The sequence below is a fragment of the Panicum virgatum genome, chromosome 7N (assembly GCF_016808335.1).
Source record: "Panicum virgatum strain AP13 chromosome 7N, P.virgatum_v5, whole genome shotgun sequence".
NCBI lineage: Eukaryota > Viridiplantae > Streptophyta > Magnoliopsida > Poales > Poaceae > Panicum > Panicum virgatum.
Window position 1 is genome coordinate 13724935 of NC_053151.1, and position 21922 is coordinate 13746856.

Consider the following 21922-nt stretch of genomic DNA (forward strand, 5'->3'; position numbering starts at 1 on the left):
GTGAAGGAAGTTTCTAGAATCACAGCAGAAAGAGGTCGGAAAATCACCCACACCCAAGAAAGTGTGGTGAAAGAAAGTGTCATCGTCCAAGACTCCATCCGGCGACGACAATCGAACCAGAGGAATGGAGAGTCCGACTCCGGACTCAAAACCTGAGCCCTCGCCATGAGGTAGATTGCACATATCCATCATTGCATTGCATATAGGATAGTTTAAATTTTCTCTTGCATAACTTTCATTTCACTTATGCATAAGCATGTTTGATTCTCAACCAATGCACATTTAAACTTTAAAAGTTTGCATCCATAGAACTTCACAGAAAAATTTCAAAATTTTTCGGCCAAGTATTAGGCCGGCCGGCCCCACCTAGGCCGGCTGGCCTCACTCTTCTTTCTTCTGGCCAAGAGCAGCAGGGAGTGGGTGCTTGGAGTAATCAAGAAGCAAGGGACAAAGGGGGAGCACAAGAATGTCCAGAGGCAGGCCGAGCGGCCTCATCAAGGCCGGCCGGCCCCTGTCCTCCACTCGTGTACGGAGGCATTACCACCTGCAAGTCTAAGGAGTAGACCCCCAACGTGGCTTACCTGACGCCACTCGGAGGCCGACCGGCCTGCCCAAGGCCGGCCAGCCTGGCCCTGGCGCGGGGCTATAAAAGCCGGCGAGGTCGACGCTTCTTAATGCACCAGAGTTTCAGGTTTAATTGTCTCAGCCCAAGCTCCATCATCTCCTCCCCCTTTCTTAAGTTTCTTTGCTTAATTGAGCTCTATTGAGTTAATTAAGTGAAGAACTTGTGTGCTGGCTCAACCCCAAAAACAAATAAAATTTAAGTAGTAATTAGTGAAGTTCATAAACCAGAAAACACAAAAACATTTTCCCTTTAAATAAAATCATGGCACGCTGAATGACAAACGTTTATGGTTGTTTAACGCCCCACAAGAACGACTAACTCAAATGCTAACACTCTTCTTAATTCGTGTCTTCTTAGGGTGTTGCTTGTGCTGACCTTTTGCTGGCATCATGCTGAATTGAGCCAAGGAGAAGGTCAAAAAAAGTACTCTCGAGAAGGTCGAGAAGCTCGCGGAGTTCATCTTCTTCCCGGGATAACATGTCGGTCAACTCCGGTGATCGTTCACATGCATCCCGAGAGGAAGAAGAAATTCCCGCAGTCCCACGGAGCCATTTCCGCATAAGGATCCTGACAATGGTTTAGAAAATCATCGTCAAGAATGACTACGAGCGGCAAGCACTTGAGCTGCTGAAGAGGCAGACTTTTGGCCACGCCAAGAGGTTCGAAACCCGCTTCCTCATCATGACGGGACTCATGCAAGACATGAACCAAGCATTCACCGCTGTTGGATGGGAGAATTTCGCCGACATCGTCGAACCAGGTTCGCAACTCTTGACCATGGAATTCATCAAGTCTCTTACCATTGAAGAAACTAGCACCGAAACTAAAGTTTACTTTCGGTTCTACAACAATTCAGTGTCGCGTTGGGTTTTAATAAAAGATGCATTCTTGACCCCAACACACTTGCTGAAAATTACGAGTATGACCATAGTTCTTGGTGGAGTTCAATCTCTAATGAACCTGTGAGTAGCAAGAACAGCATAGTCTCCATTCATAACCCTACTCTGAGGTTCCTTGCCAAGTAGCTCGCCATGGTCGTACACCCTCGTATGGACCTCTGCCTCTGCAGCTTACCTGAGCTGCAATGTATGTATGCTATGGCGAACAAGATTCGTTTCTCTCCCGTCAGGAACATGCTCGCTCATTGGCAGAAGATGATTTCGGGCAGAAGCCCCATCGAAATAACCTCTCTGGTCACTCGCGTGGCGAGGTATGTCAAAGCGATGGAGGGCGCCGAAGTCACCTTCTTGCCTGAGATGGAGGCGTACAGATACGAGGTCGGTCTCGAGCATTTCGTGCAAGGGCACATGATGCAAGAAGGGCCAAGGAATTCTATCTTTATGTGTTACCCCGGGTACGATAGGGAGATCGAGCTTCCGTGCCCGAGACTCTCTCTCTACTCGATGAAAATCTTAACCTTGCAGATGGAGAAAAGAGAACCCGCACGACAGAGTGTTGTAGGTCCACAGACGAGGAGCAGGATCCGGCGCAAGGAAGCTAGAGCAAGACCATCACGACAGACACCCCCGGTTCATACCTTGGCACATCCTGGGCCGTCCACGTAGAATATGAGCTTCGAGGAGGCATATGGGCATTACACCTATGACCTGTATCAAGACAACGGCAGCGGGTATGCCGGTGGGCAAGAACCTTACTACCCTCCAGGTATGCATCCATCTTATGGTCCACAGGTGGGTCTTTCATCGTCAGCACATTTCAACTACGAGGACCCTATTCTCTGGAGCATCTTAGATCTCTCGAACCGCATCACCACCCTTGGCACGCAGCAGTAACAAATGCAAGATACAATGGAACACAACACCCAGCTCACTCGGAGAGCTGGGGCTTGACACCTGCCTTGTAGTGCGACGTGTCCAACGTCTTCTTTCACATGGGGCTGGACTATCAGCAGTCCCAGCCATATCAACAGCATCAGCCGTACCAGCAGCCCGAACAGGAGAACAACGACGATGAGGAGGAGGACAATGACAGTGAAGATGAGGAGCCCGACGAGGGAGAGCAGGACTCCGATGAGGAGGACTGAGCTTCATCGAAGCTTGGGGGGGTCATACTGCTAGGTAAGTCATCACACCCGTCTTTTCATTCAGCAGCCATGCCATGTTAAAATAATAATAATAATAATAATAATAATAATAATAATAATAATAATAATAATAATCTCATAAAAAATCCCAAAAAAATATTTCCATTCTTTGAATAAAATTCATATCAGTGGAAATCTGTGTAAGCTCTTACTTTGGATATGATGAATAGTTGCCCTGTTCAAGCCTTGTATGTGCCTCGTATACAGTTTTTTACTCTCCTAGTACCTGAACTAGTTGGCACATAATAGTTCCACTGAAAATCTAGTTGTGTGGAGGCATGAGTTTAATTTCCAAAGTCTAAGTTGTTGCGGGATTCGAGATAGCCCAAACCGGATTTTAAACTGCTTGCTCTAGTAGGGAACCTCACAGAGTTCTTTTGAAAATTAAAATTATGGTGATGGTTTCCCCATGGTTAAAATGACCTATCTAGAGCCTTATATTTCCATAAACTGCTTTGATCTATCTGAAGTTACCTTGAGCTTTGTCGAATGGTGTGTCCGCTTCGGGAATGGTACTTGCCATCTACATGTCTTTATCCCTCATGTACCCATCATCTGCTAGCCCAAGGATGTCTGGTCTGTCAGTCACCCACTCCGGGTATAGACATCCTCTTTTGCCAGACACACTCCCCCGCTATCACAAATCCAATGTTGACGGTCATTATGTGCAAAATATGACAATCAACTATACTCATTAAAGAAGGAAAACCATACCTCTTACTTGCATATTTGTATCACTAACCTTGCTCCGCAGTTGTTTTCGAAGATTTATATTTTCAGGAGCACAAGTCCGGAATAAGAAGAAAACATGAAGAATATGCAGATAAAGTCACAAAAGATCACGTCCAGCGTAACACATGCAAAAGAGGCCCACAAACCAGAGCAAACCGACTAACAAGACCCCGGCACCGACGTACCAACATCAGGGCCCACCAGGCAGTCACCCATAGAAAGGCGGTGGCAAGAACCACCAAAGTGGGGCCGGCCGAACCCATGGATCAGCCGAACCTGGAGAAGCATTTGTCCAGGTGCACTTTTGCGGGAAAGTCATTCTGAACCTCCTGAAGTTGGATGCTGATGTTTCCATATGAGGAGATGGCGGGAACCGACCTCAAGGCACTATATAAGGGGCCTATCTCCACGCACTCCACACACACCACTTGAAGGCCTCCCTCTCACACTCTCTTGTGACTTGTACTCCTTAGGGTAGTGGAGCTAGGCTAGTACTTCATTTCTCTTACCGAATCCTGTCGTCCTCGGGGTTGGCGAGCAATCCTCGGCCTCTGTTATGGCTTTGTATCCCGACTCTTGTTATGCTATTCATACTGAGTTCGTTCTTGGTTATCTTGCTATGTTCTTAGCTTGCTTAGCCTTGATCTGTGCTTTATCAAGTTATTCTAGTTGGTTGCTTAGACCAGATGATCTAGGTAAGGATATCGGTTCGTTGTGCTTTCGGGCTTGCCTTAGCATCTTACCTGTCCATCCGAAGGGTGGGGGACCCGGGGGTGCTAAGGTAGTGACCTCATATGCGGGCATGGTGCTCGAGTATGCGGGATCCTTCGGATATAATGGTGCTCCACGGTTTGACTGGGGTAGACCGCAGGTGGTGACAGCTCTGTCGGTCCACCGGGAAGCTGCTTCTCGGTTAGCGTACTCCCTGATGTTTGGGTATCGTGTAGGAGTTCGTGCAAAGATGAAACGGGACTGGATGTTCTCCAATGCGGGTCATTCTCCCCGATGCCCCTAATTTCCTGGCACCTGCAGCTCTAAGCATGTGACTAACATAACTTATCTGCTAACATGAATAGTATACTAGGATCTGTTTGCCTATGCTCCCACTAACCTTAGGTGTGCTTGTTTATTCTTTATTCATTAGAGTTGGTTGTTCTATGTGTGTCACATTACCCCTTATTATCCTTTATTTATCGCTTACCCATGTATAATCAGCAGTCTGGACCTTATTTCATAATGTCATGGTTATGTAACTAGTAAACATCTTTACACAACCTCACCATCCCTTGGGAAAATATAAATAACGACACCCTGAATACTTCCGGGTGAAATGCTACAATTATATATCCGTGCGCTTGTGGATCTTTCTGTAAATGTTAAGGCATACCAACCCGGCATTTCCTTGGCAGCGTTGCTAGGAACTAACCCCTCCTAGTAGCGACGTTAAGCAATGCCAACATCCAACATCCTAGACATTTACCCATTCATCCACAAAGGTCTTCCCTATCAAAACTCCATAGAATTCAAGTTATATCAGTAAAGGAGAGTGGAAAAATATCTTCTTTAAAAAAAAAGTCCACTCTCCATCCCTAAAAGAGTTGCAAAATATGGAGTTCAAATAAGGCCGAATTCCACCCGAGTGGGAATCCACCTATTCCATTCCCTAAAGATATTCCACCCTCCATAAGACCGGAGTTTGGCTAAGTACCGACCCCATCGTGGATCACTTTTTTGGCTCGGCAATACAGGTAACCATGGTATGTAAATATATTCCTACCCATAAACTCCATATATCAGCCTTAGAAGTAGGAAGAAGATGGTCAGAAACTCCGACCATGAATGAGGATCATACACCTTGAGCGACTCGAGAGTCCCACTGGGGAACCTAAACCTCTTTTGAAAAATCTTGTAAAATCTCCGAGCTAGGAACCTGAACAGGTAGCAGGGAACATTCCGGTGAAGGTTGTTCAGTCCAACAACCGCTAAGGACCAAGGGATGAAAAACGAATACGCCCCGTCCTCCAGAACCTTAGGTATGAGCCAACTTATTCACAGTACAGACGTGAAGAGTAATATGCTGTGCACAAGGTACCTGCAGGGGGTGAACATTGACGCAACTCCTGATCCACCGAGCCTCAGTTTAAGCTTTGCTCAAGGACGAGCAAAATTTTAAGCTTGGGGGGGTGTTGACGGCCATAATTTCACATTGTAGCCGTCAACTTCTCGAGAATAAAATGAGCTTTACACTATGTTTAATTCATATTTCGTTTATTTCTAATGATTTCCACAAGTTTTGGATAAGTCTTGATTTCAGAAACAGGTGTATGAAAATTGAGCAAAAACCTAGGCCGGCCAGCCTGGCACCTCTGAAGACAGGGCCCCATCTTCTATCCAGGGGCAATGTGTCACACCCACAATGCCTCCGAGTCATGGATTGGACGTCGGTTTGATCAAGTTGATCGAAAGGCTTGCATAAAGATCAAAGGACCCACAACCTAGTGCAAATTCGTGTCCACGTCATCGATCCACGACTCAGCCAAGATCACAAGTGTGCAAGGGAAACGTCGGCGCAACGGAGAGCCGAGATGGGCCAAAGGGAGGCCGGCCGGCCTCCCCTAGGCCAGTTGGCCGGCCTACAACTGCACGCATTGAAGCCACACAATGAGTACCGACCTCAGGAGATGATCAGAGACGTCCACGCAGAGGCGGTAGCTAGATGGCCACATCCCCAGGCCGGCCGGCCTAGGGGAGGCCGGCCGACACCACTTTGCAGCCTCTCAAACACAGGCTTCGCATGGAAGACAATCACACAGACCTTACCTGCTTACAACTGACGCTACGGGTTTTAACAGCCAATAACCGACCCTAAAAGGCTATAAATAGAGACCCCATCCATCACTTGTAATACACACATTGGAGCTCTTCTCTCTTCACTTTACTTTCTAGAGTATGTTAGTAGCTTGGGAGTTAGAGTCGAGTCGAGCATGCTCGGAATTCCAGAGTCGTCAAAAGTCTGGTATAGCTCTTGTATCTTTCTTTTGACATTATCAATATAAGTTATCTTCTTTACTTTTCTGAGTCACTCTTGTATCTTTCTTTTGATATTATCAATATAAGTTATCCTCTTTACTTTTCTGAGTCAGCTTTACTTTCTGTTGTCTTTGATCTTCTCAAGTCTGAGTGTTCAGCTTGAGCGCGGAAGTTTACCTTTAGCTTAGACTAAGTTATCTCTCTAGTAATCGGGATCATACCTTATGGGTTTTCTCGCCCAGACTAGAGTATTTCAAGTTAGTGCTCTAGGTTGAGGGGGATTTCTCTCGAAGACCTCGGGAGAAATCCTAACACCGAGTGCAGACGTGGTGTCTGACCATAGTGTTAGCTAGAAAGTGTGTTCCACCCCCACGGAACCGTTGTGGTAGGCGGTAGGTGGTGACAGCCCTATCTGTACCATGTAGTCCACCACGTTCGGGTGTTTTCATAGCAGTAGTGCAGGTTGCCGTTGGACTCCAATCTCATCCCTTTCTGAAGTCCTTCCTTTTCCAGACGCCGAAGTAAGCTCTGCTTTCCCGAAGACTAGTTAGGTGTTTATTCTGATCTAAAGAGGCTAGCTCGATAGTTCAGAAGTGTATCAGGTGTCTTATATCACTCATTGTCCTCCCAGCTGGTACCTCCCTAAGGAGTTGACCATCCGTGTGTCACTCCGTCATCGGCTAGCCATTTATCTTACCTATCTATCTTGCTTACCCCCGTCTAGTTGGTTGGTTGATTAAGCTAGTACGGTTATCAATCGGTTTACAATACTCTTTACCATAGTGCTTCCCTAAGCAAAAATACGATGCCTTGGAATACTCCAAGATGAAGTGCTACAGTGGTGATTCTGTGCGCTTCCGGAATATCTATTCTTTTGGGCATAAGAAATGCCAACACATGGTATGGTTGTCTTTTCCCGAGCAGTCCTTAAGCTGTGTAGCTCGTCGGAGCTCATGTGCCTGTTCACTATGGCAAAGAAGATTCACTACACACCCATCATGGGCATGGTCGTACACTGGTAGAAATGATCACATGCAAATCTCCCATCAACATAACCTCACTGGTCACCCATATTGTGCGGTATGTCAGTGTTTTGGAGAATGCACAAGTCACATATCTGCCCGCAACAGATGAGTACCAAACCTTCATTGATCTGGACCACTTTGTTCACGCGCACATGATGAGTGAAGGTCCCAGGAACTCGGTGTTTATGTGCTATCCAGGGTACGAGAAGGAGTTCGAGCTGCCATGCTCGAAACTCTCGCTCTACTCTGTTAAACGTTTGACCCTCCAGATGGAAAAGAAGGTACCAGCACATCACAGCATAGCTGGTCCCATGACACGTGGTAGAACTCGCTGTGACGCACAGTTGGCCGAAGGTGGCACAACACGGCAGGCAGGAGTTTCCCATCAGGCAGGCACATCCCGCCAGGCAGGAACTTCCCGCCAACCAGGAGCTTCACGGCAGGCCTATACTTCCCTAGAAGTCGGGCCATCACACGGTGTATCCTCACCAGATGCCTCTGCTCAGCCTCACCCAGGCACAGCACAGTTGAGTTTTGAGGAGGCCTACGGGTACTACGCCCAGGGTGGCCAAACCTTGTACCAGGCTGAGGGTAGCATGGGGTACGGACACGACCAGGGGTTTTACTACCCCTCAGGCATGGGAACCTCCCAAGGTCCACAGGTCAGCCCGTCTGCGTTAGCACATTTTGAGTATGACAACCCGCTCACACGGGGTCTGTCGAATCTACTTCCCGAGTGAATGCCATGGAGTTACATTAGGAGATAGGACAAAACCTCAATCACAACACCAGCCTCACACAGGAGAGTTGGGGGATGCTACCCTCCATGTCCTACGATTGGCACCATGGTACCTACTACCCCACACCAAATCCAGACCAGCAGTCCTGAGCTTCGTTAAAGCTTGGGCGAGAGATTGTCACTGCCCAGGTAAGTCGTCATACCCGCTCGTTTAGCTTTGCCATGATAACAGTAGTAGTTTAAAAAACAAGAGAGTTACTGTTGGCATTTCTTAACATCGCCACCAGGAGGGGTTAGTTCCCGGTAACGGCGCCAGAAATGCGTGTTGACTTTCCTTGGCATAATCAATTGGAATGGGGGTGTTAAGCCCATCCCTAGAAACTGCACCAAGGACTGCAACTCTCGTGGTATAGTCTATATGATTACAGATGGGATCCGCAAGCGCACAGATATACCAGTGTAGCATATCACCGGGAGAGTAAGGGTATCATTATTTATATTTTCCCAAAGGATGGCAGTGGCAAAGATACTGTAGTTAACATTAATCATGACATCGTTCCTCAAGTAATAGGCAAAACTCTAGCAGGGGTAAGCCATAATAAAGAAGATAAATTAGGGTAATGTGGCATGGTCACACATTCACCACCCAAGGAAGAAATAGAGAAAAGAACAAAAGAATGAACTAAACTATCCTATGTTAAGTTAGCTAGAGCTTAGGCTAGGTTAGGTGTCCTAGTGTATCTATTCAAAGCAAAGGTTATGTTAGAACATGGTTTAGGCTGCAGACACCAGGAAAAGGGATAAGGGGAGAAGGTCCCGCACTGGAGAACATCCAGTCCCGTTACCTCTTTATGTACCTCCTACACCGAACCCGAACATCGGGGACTTTGCTAAACGCAACAACTGTTGTTACGCCGGACGGACATGGTTGTCACCTCATGTCGTCTACCTCTTTCACACCATGGAGCACAGGAATATCCGCTGGATCCCGCATACCTGAGCACCACACTCATGTATGAGGTCTCTACTCTAATGCCCCCAGGGCTCCCACCCTTCGGATGGCCAAGCAAAGCACTAGAGCAAGCCCGAAAGCACAACAAACCATTATCGAACCCCCAAACATCTGGCCTAACCATACTCATCACACAACTCATGATGAACATAAAAATGGATTGATAAACTATCGAGATAGCATAGCAACCATGAACAAACTCTATATTATGAATAGAGTATTGACAGAAAGAATGCAAAGCCATACCAAGAGTCGAGGATCGCTCAATGACTCCGAGGACGACTTGATTCGCTAAAGTAAAACTAGCCTAGCTCCACTATCCTACACTAAGAGCAAGAGAGAGAGCCTTGAGAGAGAGAGGGTGTGAAATGGTGTGTGTGTCTGTGTGTTGAGGGAGGGGAGAGAGGCCCTATTTATAGTCTTGGTGGTCGGTTCCTACCATCTGCACGTATGGAAGGTGATAAGGAGGAGCATGGGGCACGCCACGTCGAAGTGCACCTGGACGGGATGCCGTCCAGGTATGGCCGGCCGGCCGCACATGGCAGCCGGTCATCCTCATCCTTCTCTAATATGCTGACACGTGGCCCCTGATCTTATCCATAGGGTGCATATGCCTTGGCCCGCCCATTTTCTCTGATTTGTGGGCCCTCCTTGTAGGTGAGCTATGCCGATTGCGATCTTCTGTGTAGTTGCGTGGCGTCTTCATCGTGTTTTCCTCTTATTTCACACTTGCTCATCTGAAATCTTACAAGCTCAAAATAACTGTGGAACTAGGTTAGTAAAATATAAATGTGAGTAAGGTGTATAGTTTTTCTTTTATTATTGAGTCTAGTTGACGGTCAGGAATGATACTCAATGACCATCAACAACTCCCCCAAGCTAGCCCTTTGCTCATCCCGAGCAAAGTTTTAGACTTAGGTTGTTGATCAGGAGTTGCTACAATGTCGCATTCCTGACGAATACCCAAGGCACAACCAAATGCTTCTTACCTTGATTTTGAATAAGTTGGCCTTGTTCTTACCCTTCACCTTACTCCTATGGGGCTTATAACATCACCTCGCCTTTGGCGGTTGAGGGCCAGAACAGTCTTGTAGAGTGCTACTTTCTTACCCCTTTTGTTCAACCGTCAATCCGGAGGTTTTATAAGATTTTTTAAAAGAAAATGTGTAGTTCCTCAATGATCTCTCGAATCGCTCATATATGTATTATTCCTCACCAAATCCTATTTTTGTGCCTTTCTTTTCCATCCTACTCCTAAGGCTTCTTTTTGGTGGAGCTGTTGGTATGGAGGGTAAAAAGGCAAACTTGCTTCTCCTATTTTGCTAAGTCAAAAACCGGATCCAAAGGAGAAACAAGTCATAAACCTTGATCAAGATGTGCAAGTGTGTGGATGGTGGATGAACTCCTTGTATGAATTATCTCTCTCTCTCTCTTTTTCTTTTTCTTTGGATAGGGGCTATCTTTTTCTTCTTCTTTTTTAACATGCCTTGTGGGCATGTGGCATACCTTCTTTGGGTATGCATCTTTTATTTTCGAACATGCCAAAGCATGTGGCATACCTTCTTTGGGTATGCATCTTTTATTTCTTTTTGCATAGCCCCGTATCTTTTTTCTAACTTTATGAGAGAGAGATGTCATATGGTGACACGAAGTTCTTATTTGGTGGATGCATGAACGGATATGTTGCTAACTTCCAGTGTAGAAGTGTAGCATGTGGTAGTGGACGTCTACGTGATCTTGATCATGGGAGTATAAAATGAATCTCACTAAGGGTCACAACAATTTGACAAAACTCAATGAGAAAACAAGTTGCATATCTGGAAAGGCTTTTCAAACTTGTAACTCATATGGCTTTGGATAGGAATTTCATATCATTGAGGAACTTTATTTTTATTTTGTTTTTTAAAACAAATACTCCGGACATCAAGCATCACGTAGGAGAAGATGATAGCAACTCTACTTAACCAAATCATAGCTCCCAACAACCTAGACTTGGTTTTGCTTTTCGCTACCCACAAGTTACAAGCTTAAGGTTTGAACATTAGCCACCAAACTCAAAACTAGGTAGAGCATAAGGTTGTAACTAGGCATATGAAAGGAATTGACATAGCAACTATTCATCATCTCAATGTGAAAAACTACACATGCTTACTACACATATTAAAAAGCAAGTAAATATTTTTGGATTTTCTAAGATTTTCTAAGTTTTGCAAATTTTTATTTGATTTTAGTAATGCAAATTTTTATTTGATTTTAGTTATGCAAATTTTATGGATTTTCTAGGTTTTGCCAATTTTTATTTTGTTTCATGCAAGTTTATGACAGTGGTAAAGATAGAGTTTGATACAAGTTACCTCTCATGGGGGTCCTCCCCCAAGAGAGGTTCAGGCTCACTGTTGTTGGTTGGGATTAAACCAAGCCCAACAGTAGTAAGGCCTCCACTCCTCCTGTAGCTGCAACTATCACTGCTCCATATTGTGGATCCTCTCGCCTATGTGTCGCTGGACTGGATGTGCTGGCCCAGCGACTCGTCGATGTTGTTGGTGTGAACATTCAGCTCACCCAGCTACTGAGTTAGAGAGCTAAACCCTCTGGACGAAGCTGAACGTCGGGTGGTGGTTGGAATCCCACTAGAGCTGGAACTGGTGGACCGGCGCCCTGGGGCCTGCCGTGCCCACTCACTGGAGCTCGCACTCTGCCACATTGAACCACCAGCCTCATGTTGATGTGAAGGTTGTGGTTGTGGCTGCTGCATTTCTTCCCTTCTGGCCCTGCTTCTCATAATTCTGCCAGGTAAACCAGAAACACTATGCCGACAGGCTACCTCTTGTGGAATAAGAGGTATGGTTAGCGAACGGCAGTTATAGAAATGATATTCCGCGTTTGGTAACAGAATTTCATTTGAATAACCTAAGGAAAAGAAAATCAAGGAATCATTCGGGCCTTTCTTGAGTATGTGACCTTGAACCAAATAAAACTCATCGATCAAGACACAGTCATCCTCAATGAAAGGAACAGGGTTCCCCTCTAAGATGCCCATATTTGATACGATTCATTAACCAAAGAAGTACACTCAATAAGACCCATCATCCTGAAATTTGTAAGCCATTGTTTAACCATTGCTCTTGCGGGGGAGACTCGGATCTTGTTGACCATGGCATATAATATTTTCAACTCATCGTTCCGCACTGGTCGTGGATCATCTCTTGGAAAGAGAGTGATGGCCACCCACTTGTGCATTAAACAAAGATTCGGATTTTGAATGCCATTGCACCGAGGTGCAAACTTGCCATGAACAACTTGACGCGAAATCAATCCCCAAAACTCATGTCGTTCAAAACCGCAGCAATATTTTTCAAGGAAAACTGGCAAACAGTCACTAAAACCAAGGAGATGGCTGAAATCTCGCCAAGTATAATAGTATTCATTCACAAAGAATCGGAAACGAACACCATTAGCCTCCTCCTGTATTGTGCAAAGAAACTAGATGGTGAGGAGACGAGAACCATTCTCCTCAAGGAGGGCAAAAAGTCATCCCATCCGGCCGCATGCCAAACATTAGCAAAGTCAATGTCCATACCTGTTTTCTCGAGGAGGTCCGGGTTGAAGGCTCTGGTATGACCAAAGCTCCGATGCTTGATCATGGCGTTGGCTTGACGTTCCCGGTCACTTCGCAAGTCGAGGTACGGTGCGTCTTCATCATCAATCTCCATGTCCTCGGCTTGCGGTTCTACAGCTTGCTCCTCCATTGATTCACCTTGTTCATCTTGCTCATAGTCCATCGTTGTCGGTGTTGGTGTAGGTTCGGGAGAATGACGGGAGCTCGACCCACCCGCAAATGGGATGAGCTTGACCCCGTCGTCTTCTTGAAAGCTCCAGAAATCTTCCATCCTACACCCTTCATGCTTTCAACAAGAACGAACGAGAACAAACCAAGAACAAATCGGTTCGGGTTATGTTAGCGAAATGAAAATGAAACTCTTACCCGCAAGTTGTTCCTCCAAGTGTGTGGTTGTTCTTGCAGCAAAGAAATGAGAGAGAGAGATTTCTTGAAATCAAACTTGAGCCAAAATCTAGTGAAAACACGAGCAAGAATTTGTGAGAGGGAGTGAGAGTGAGAGAGTGAGCATGAGAGCTTCACACCCCTTTCTCGGCCTCTATTTAAAGGCAACCTGAAGCATGCACCCATGGAGTGGCTGGCCACAACAGTCATGTAGCCGTTGGAGAAGGTGGGGCCCAGGAGCCGTTGGCCCTGGGTCGACCGTCCTATGGGGTCGGCCGGCCTCAGTGTGGGCCCCTTGGTGCCCCCCTTTGGTCGGATTCCTTTGTAGCGGTTTTAATCTTTGAAACTCTGGTGCGTGTTCAGAACGTTGCTCGAAAAAATTTCTCAAAGGATTTTGAAACTCAGATAATATTTTTGGTATTTTTGTAAAAAGAAAAAGGTGCTAGGAAAAATTCCAGCATGCAGAAAAATATTTTTGTGCTTTTGTTTTTAAATCATGGAGTGGAGAAAATTCAAAAAGGTGGAAAAACCAAATGGCAAAAAAAATTAAATATGAGATAAGTACCATTTACCTATGGCGGGGACAGGTCGTTTAGAGTCCGACGTGCAAGACTTTTCTCCGACGTTGTTTTACCAATGTTCGGCCTGTCTTGGAGAATTGGACGAAGCCGTACTCTCGACATGCCGCCACACCTTCTTCTTTGACCTTCTTCTCCTTCTGGATGTGGTCGGTTGCGGTTCTGGCTTGGGGAGTGGTTCACCCCAGAGTGCTTGCCCTTCGCTATCCTGATGAATCGAGAAGCGCTACTCTTCCCTGTGTTTGAACTTGAAGAACATATCCTCCTTCTCGACATGGAATCAGATTTCTCCTTTTCCGATGTCGATCCTTGCCTTGGCGGCCCACAAGAATGGTCACCCAAGTATGACGTCGACTCCAAGGTTGCCCTCTATATCCATAACAACGAAGTTGGCAAGGAAGGAGTCTCGTACTCGCACCAATATGTTTTCGACTATCCCTTCGGGATATCGAATCGTAGAATCTGCGAGCTGCACAGCCATGTATGTTGGGGAAAGAGCATGGTATTGAAGTTCTTCATAGATTACCATGGGCGTGATGTTTACGCTCACCCCTAGATCGCAAAGACAGTGCTCGTAGTATTTGTCATAGATCAAACAACTGATCATGGGGACCCCCTCGATCCTCTTGCACTGCTGCCACCAGGCCATCCCAGGAATCGTTCTTTGGGGGATTGCGCCTACCTGCATGGTTAGTGCATGATGATCGCCAAGACGGGTTAACCCATCCGGTGAACACCATGTTGACATTTTCTACGGGAGTCTCGGGTTGCCCCGGGATCTTCCCGTTTTCAACAGCAGATAATGAAGCAGCAATTTGTGCAAGCTGAGTTTCTATCATTTTATTGAAACTTAACTAGTTTTTAAGAGTTGAAGACAAAGTTTCAATTTTAACATTTAAACTTTCCAGGGTTTTATCATTGGCCAAGAGCTTTTTATTTATATTTTAATTAATTTTAACTTGGCCTAACACTAGTTCTCTTAGGGGAGGTTGGTTTGAATTGAAATTCGAATTAAAATTGGAGTTATAGTTGTTACCTCCCTGGAATGGTGCACGCGGCTGGTTCCACCGCTGGCCTCCTTGTGGTGGATGATGTTGAAAATATGCCCTAGTGGCAATCATATTTCCTTGTACTCATGATTAATAAAGTATTTCTTAAATATCTATGGATGACAACTTGTATTGATTAATGCTTATGTGAAGTATTTGTGAAACTATTTACTTGTATGGATATTCTAAAATGTTCCTAGTCGGAGTTCATGTGAGGACACACATGAATATTGGACTAGCACATGTATTAGTTGATTGACTACGTTTCACAAGTCGTGGACATGGGGATGTCAAACTAATAATGTGGGCTCATGTGAGACATGAGACTGAACTAACCCAACACGAGATGATGACTTCTCTTTACACAATATGTACGCTAAGTCCTAAGACCTAATATCGTCATATGTACTCAAGATGTGAACCGACTTACTTAGGAGCCATCAAACGCTACACCGTAACAGGGTAGTCATAAAGGTGGCTTTCGGGTCTGTCAAAAAGCATGTTGTGAGACATAGTCGGTCAAGATGGGATTTGCCCCTCTCTACAAGAGAGAGATATCTCTGGGTCCCTTGAGTGATTCGGATCAGGAAATGCATTGCCATGCTGAGGTTATGAGTTTAACCAAGGATTCTAAATCACAGGATCGAGAAAGAGTGGTCAGCTTCAAGGTCATCTTAACGGTTAAGGACCTTGGGGCATAAAGGTTGGGAGCGAAACATAGAGATGTCACCCAACAACAAGAGTCATATGAGATATGATTAGCAAGAGTTTCTTACCAATCTACCTCATCTTCTAGCGGTGATGGAAAAGCTCACTAGTGGACGTGTTAGGTGTGGGTCTTGAATCACTAAGAATCAATAGAGGGATATTGATTTTAGTGGGAGTAAATTCTATTAAATTGTTTAATGTCGTTTACTTCATCATGAATACTTTTGTCTTAGTATTTTGCATTTATTTTGTTGTAGATCAATGGCTCAAAACCAACCATTTGCTTTACGTTCCATTCTTGAGAGCAACAAATTGAACGAGACAAACTACGCGGATTGGATCCGCAACCTGAGAATTGTTCTCAGGGCAGCCAACAAGGAAGATGTTCTAGACAACCCACTGCTAGAAGAGCCTACTGCAAATGCCCCTGCTGCTGAGAGGAATGCTTATAGGAGAGCAGTTGATAACGACCGTGATGTAAGCTGTCTCATGCTAGCTTTGATGGAACCCGAACTGCAAATGCAGTTTTAGAATAACCATGCGGCGCCCGATATGATCGTAGCACTACAAGACATGTTCCAGACTCAGGCTAGGACAGAAAGGTTCAATGTGTCCAAGGCCTTTGCTGAAACTAAGATAGCAGAAGAAGCATCAGTAGGGCCACATGTAATATAAATGGTTGGTTACACATAGAGGTTGGAGAAGTTGGGCTTCCCACTTGGCCAAGGGTTGGCCACTGATTTCATTCTTGCCTCTTTACCTCAGAGCTATGGAAACTTTGTTTCGAACTACCACATGCACGAGGCTGAGAAGGGCTTGAATGAGCTGTGCGGCATGCTCAAGACGGCAGAGAGTGACATCAAGAAAAGCACAGGTGGCAGCCATGTGATGGCTGTCCAGAATAAGCCTCCTTTCAAGAAGAAAGGTTCTTCTTGGAAAAAGGAGAAGGGCAAGGCTAAGGTTGCGAACCCCAAGCCAAACCCTACACCCAATGCAAAACCTGGACCAGCTACAGACAAGGAGTGCTTTCATTGTCACCAGCCAGGACACTGGAAGAGGAACTACAAGCTATACCTAGCCACGCTGAAGAATCGTTCTTCCACCTCAGGTACACTTGTTGTTCATATTACAGAAATATATCTCACTGACTCTTATGTTAATTCTTGGGTATGATACCAGCTCGGTTGCTCACATATGCAATTCGATGCAGAGAATGACAAAGAGTAGAAGTGTTGGAAAAGGAGAAGTTGACTTCCGCGTCAGCAATAATGCAAGAGTTGCTGCTTTGGCCGTCGGGATGATGCAACTACACCTACCATCAGGATTTGTCTTGAAGCTTAATAGTTGTTATTTTGTTCCTAGTTTGAGTCGAAACATTGTGTCTCCTTCATGTTTGATGAAGGATGGTTATTCTTTTGCGAGTGAAAATAATGGTTGTGTGATCTCTAAGAATAATATGTTTGTGGCTTTGGCGTCCATTAAGAATGGGCTATTTATTTTAAATCTTAATGATTCTCCTGTCTGTAATATAAGTGCTAAAAGGCCTCGGCTAAATGATTTGAATCCTACCTACATGTGGCATTGTCGTCTCGGTCATATAAGCGAGAAACGCATGAAGAAGCTCCATGAGGATGGACTTTTAAGTTCGTTTGATTTTGAATCATACGAGACATGCGAAGCTTGTTTGCTGGGCAAGATGACCAAGACGTCGTTCACAGGTTTTCCAGAAAGAGCATCGAATTTGCTGGAACTCATACATATAGATGTGTGTGGACCAATGAACTCGACTGCTAGAGGAGGATTCCAATACTTTATAATTTTTATTGATTATTTAAGTAGATATGGTTATGTCTACTTGATGAAGCATAAGTCTGAAACCCTTGAATAGTTCAAAGAATTTTAGAATAAAGTTGAAAATCAGTGTGGCAAGAAGATTAAAGCCTTGCGATCTGATCATGGGGGCGAATGTCCGAGTCACAAATTTAGCGATCATTTGTAGAGTTACGGAATTGTTCCACAATTTACGCCGCCTGGAACACCTCAAAGGAACGGTGTTTCCGAGCGATATAATTGAACTCTGTTGGACATGGTTCGATCAATGATGAGCCAATCGGACCTACCATTGTCATTTTGGGGTTACGCTCTAGAAACAACAGCTTTCATACTGAACAGGGTGTCGTCAAAATTTGTAGACAAGACACCATATGAGATATGAACCGGCAAGACTCCCAGTTTGTCTTTTCTAAAAATTTGGAGCTGTGCAGATTTGTCAAATGACTCCAGTCTGACAAGCTTGCACCCAAATTGGATAAGTGCATATTCGTGGGATACCCGAAGGAGACCTTAGGGTATTACTTCTACAATCGATCTGAGGGCAAAGTGTTTGTCACTCGGAATGGAGTTTTCCTAGAGAAAGAGTTTCTCAAAGGACAGAAAAGTGGAAGAACGGTGCAACTCGAAGAAGTTTGAGATGAGCCAATAGGACAAGACTCAACAAGTGATGCTAATGTAGCTGAACAAGTTGAGATGCCTATGGTAATAGAAGCACCTCCGCAACCACAAAGGTCAGCAAAGCTCCGCGCAACGCAGGAATTATTTTTGTTAGACAATGATGAGCCTGCGACATATGCAGAAGCAATGGCAAACCCTGACTCCGAGAGATGGCAAGATGCCATGAAATCCGAAATAGAATCCATGAAGGATAATCAAGTTTGGAACTTGATAGACCCACTTGATGGTGTTAGAACCATAGAGTGCAAATGGATCTATAAGAAGAAGAAAGATATGGATGGAAATATTCACATCTATAAATCTCGACTTGTCGCAAAAGGTTTTCGACAAGTTCAAGGAGTTGCTTAAATCTGTTTGGATTATTCTAGCTATTGCTGCATATTTCGATTATGAAATATGGCAGATGGATGTCAAAACAGCTTTCCTTAATGGAAATCTGACCGAGGACGTGTATATGATACAGCCCGAGGGTTTTGTCGATCCGACCAATGTTGGAAAGATATGCAAGCTTCAAAAATACATTTATGGATTAAAGCAAGCATCTCGGAGTTGGAATATTGGTTTTGATGAAATAGTCAAAGGGTTTGGCTTCATTAAGAATGAAGAAGAAGCTTGTGTTTACAAGAAGGCAAGTGGGAGCTCTGTTGCATTTCTAATCCTGTATATAGATGACATACTGCTGATTTGAAATGATATTCCTATGCTTGAGTCCGTAAAGACTTCACTGAAAAATAGTTTTTCAATGAATGATTTAGGAGAAGCAGCATACATACTAGGCATCAAGATCTATAGAGATAGATCAAAGAGGCTTATAGGATTAAGCCAAGATACTTATATTAACAAAGTGTTGAAGTAGTTCAACATGGAAGAGGCAAAGAAAGGGTTGTTGCCTATGTCACATGGCATACACCTTAGCAAGACTCAGTGTCCTGCGATGACTGATGAGCGAGAGCGTATGAGCAAAGTCCCATATGCCTCGGCAATTGGATCGATCATGTATGCAATGATAAGTACATGCCCAGATGTTTCTTATGCTCTAAGTGTTACGAGCAGGTACCAGTCAGATCCAGGTGAGAGTCACTAGACAGCTATGAAAAACATCCTCAAGTACTTGAGAAGTAAGGATGTGTTTCTAGTATATGGAGGTGAGGAGGAGATCGTTGTAACCGGTTACACTGATGCTAGCTTCCAAACCGACAAAGACGATTCAAAGTCTCAGTCCGGTTTCGTGTTAAAAGTAAATGGTGGTGCGGTTAGCTGGAAGAGTTCCAAGCAGGAGATGGTGGCCGATTCTACAACAGAAGCCGAGTACATCGCAGCTTCGAAAGCTGTGAAGGAAGGTGTTTGGATAAGGAAGTTCCTTATTGAGCTTGGGGTGTTCCCTAATGCCTCTAGCCTGCTAGATCTCTATTGTGACAACAGTGGAGCTATTGCGCAAGCCTAGGAGTAAAGGAATCACCAAAAGAGCAAACACGTTATGCGGCAATTTCATCTCATTCGAGATTTCATCGATTGTGGTGAGATCAAGATATGCAAAATACACACGGACCTAAACATTTCAGATCCGTTGACAAAACCCCTTCCACAGCCCAAGCATTAGAGGCGCACAAAAGCAATTGGTATTAGATACATTCTAGATTGACTGTAGTGCAAGTGGGAGACTATTGGAAATATGCCCTTGAGGAAATCATATTTCCTTGTATTCATGATTAATAAAGTCTTCCTTGAATATCCATGGATGACAACTTGTATTGATTAATGCTTATGTGAAGTATTTGTGAAACTATTTACTTGTATGGATATTCTAAAATATTCCTAGTCGGAGTTCATGTGAGGACACACATGAATATTAGACTAGCACATGTATTAGTTGATTGACTATATTTCACAAGTCATGGACATGGGGATGTCAAACTAATAATGTGGGCTCATGTGAGACATGAGACTGAACTGACCCAACACGAGATGATGACTTCTCTTTACACAATATATACGTTGTGTCCTAAGACCTGAGATCGTCGTATGTACTCAAGATGTGAACCAACTTACTTAGGAGCCATCAAATGCTACACCATAACAGGGTAGTCATAAAGGTGGCTTTCGGGTCTGTCAAGAAGTATGCTGTGAGACATAGTCGGTCAAGATGGGATATGCCCCTCTCTACAAGAGAGAGATATCTCTGGGCCCTTCGAGTGATTCAGATTAGGAAATGCATGGCCATGCTAGGGTTAAGAGTTAACCAAGGATTCCAAATCACAGGATCGAGAAAAGAGTGGTGGGCTTCAAGCTAGACCAAATATCATGAGGCAAAGGGAACATCATGTATAAGATTGTGACGGCTCGACAGATATGTTTTTCACGTGCATAGGAGTTGACACATCTTGCTAGAGACTGCTATCAACTATTGGCGAGTAGGAGTACTCGGCCATGTCTATTCACGCGTGAGCCCATAGGGTCACACACTTAAGGGCCAGAAGCCTAATGAGGATGAGATCCAAATTAGACTGAGCTTTGATGCACTAATGGGCCTCAAGAAGCCCATAGAGTTGGACTCTTGGTGGGGCCCATATAAACACACCAAGGGGGCGCCCAAGGTGGGGCCCACTAGAGCCCATCTAGCGGCGCCCACCAGGACTATAAAAGGAGGGGAGGAGGGGGGAGGGGGCACCCCAACCAGAAAACCCTGGCTGCCCTCTTAGCAGTTGGCGCCCCCCTCTCTCCTTCCTGCTCCTCCTCCTGTGCATCAGCCTTAGTTGTTCTCACGGGTCTAGCAATCCGGAGTGCGATGCTTCTTCCCTTACATGTAGACTTCGTGGAGGTGCTGCGCTTGCTGCATAAGGACGAGCCATTCGTGTGGTGGTTTGCGCAACTGCACTACACCGACGCGCTACAGAAGTTCTACAACCACGCGTCTAGTTGTAATCCCGTGATCTATAACTGCAGTAATCCTGGTTTATGCGTTAGAAAAATTTTGTTTTGCTACCCCATATTCCTACAGACGATACCCGCTGTTGTGGTTGAGGTATGCGCAGTCTTCACTAGTCTCGGGGCAGTCGTTCCCCGAATGTCCATCATTGCCACAGACTTCGCACGTGAAGGGCGAACCCATGGCTTGGGCGTAGTTTTCTCTATGTTTCTTGAATTCGGCCCTTTCGCTGAGGTGCTTCAGAAGGAGGTCCAGTTTGGCAACGATCATATCCATCTCCTTGACGGTATGCATGCCCTTCATGTGGGGTAGGAGTCATTCTTCACTCCACCCCTGATTGGAGACCATTTTCTCGACCAAAGCTTTAGCTTTTCTGATGGTCATGTCGAGAAAAGCCCCTCCAGCAGCAGTGTCGATATGGGCTCGAGATGTCATTGTTAGCCCATTGTAGAAGCTTTGGAGGATGAGCCATTCGTCCATCCCATGATGAGGACAGGCTGTGATGTATTCTTGCAGCCTTTCCCAAGCTTCTGGGATGGATTCCATCCCTGTCTGCTGGAAACTTGATATCTTCTCGAGTAGGGCATTCGTCTTGCCAAGCGAGAAGAACTTTGCAAGGAACGCCTTGGAGCATTTGTCCCAGGTGTCGATGTGTTTCTCCTTGTAGAACCACTGTTTCACCTTTCCCAGCAAGGAAAAGGGAAACAGCCTCAGCTTGACAACATCGGCGGCGACACCCTGTATCACCATGGTGTCGCAGAGCTCCAGAAAATTATTCAAGTGTGCATTGGCGTCCTCATTTGGCTTGCCACAGAACAGGTTGGCCTGCACCATGTTGATGAGGCTAGATTTGAGTTTGAAGTTGACATCCCCAACGTTG

At 45.2% G+C, this 21922-nt stretch overlaps 1 non-coding gene across 1 annotated transcript; it reads left to right on the forward strand.

Annotated features, from left to right (window-relative positions):
* Positions 1–21520: 21520 nt before the first annotated feature.
* LOC120684114 lies at positions 21521–21627 on the forward strand. Its single transcript, XR_005679097.1, has one exon. It is a non-coding gene; the product is annotated as a small nucleolar RNA R71 (small nucleolar RNA).
* Positions 21628–21922: the final 295 nt, after the last annotated feature.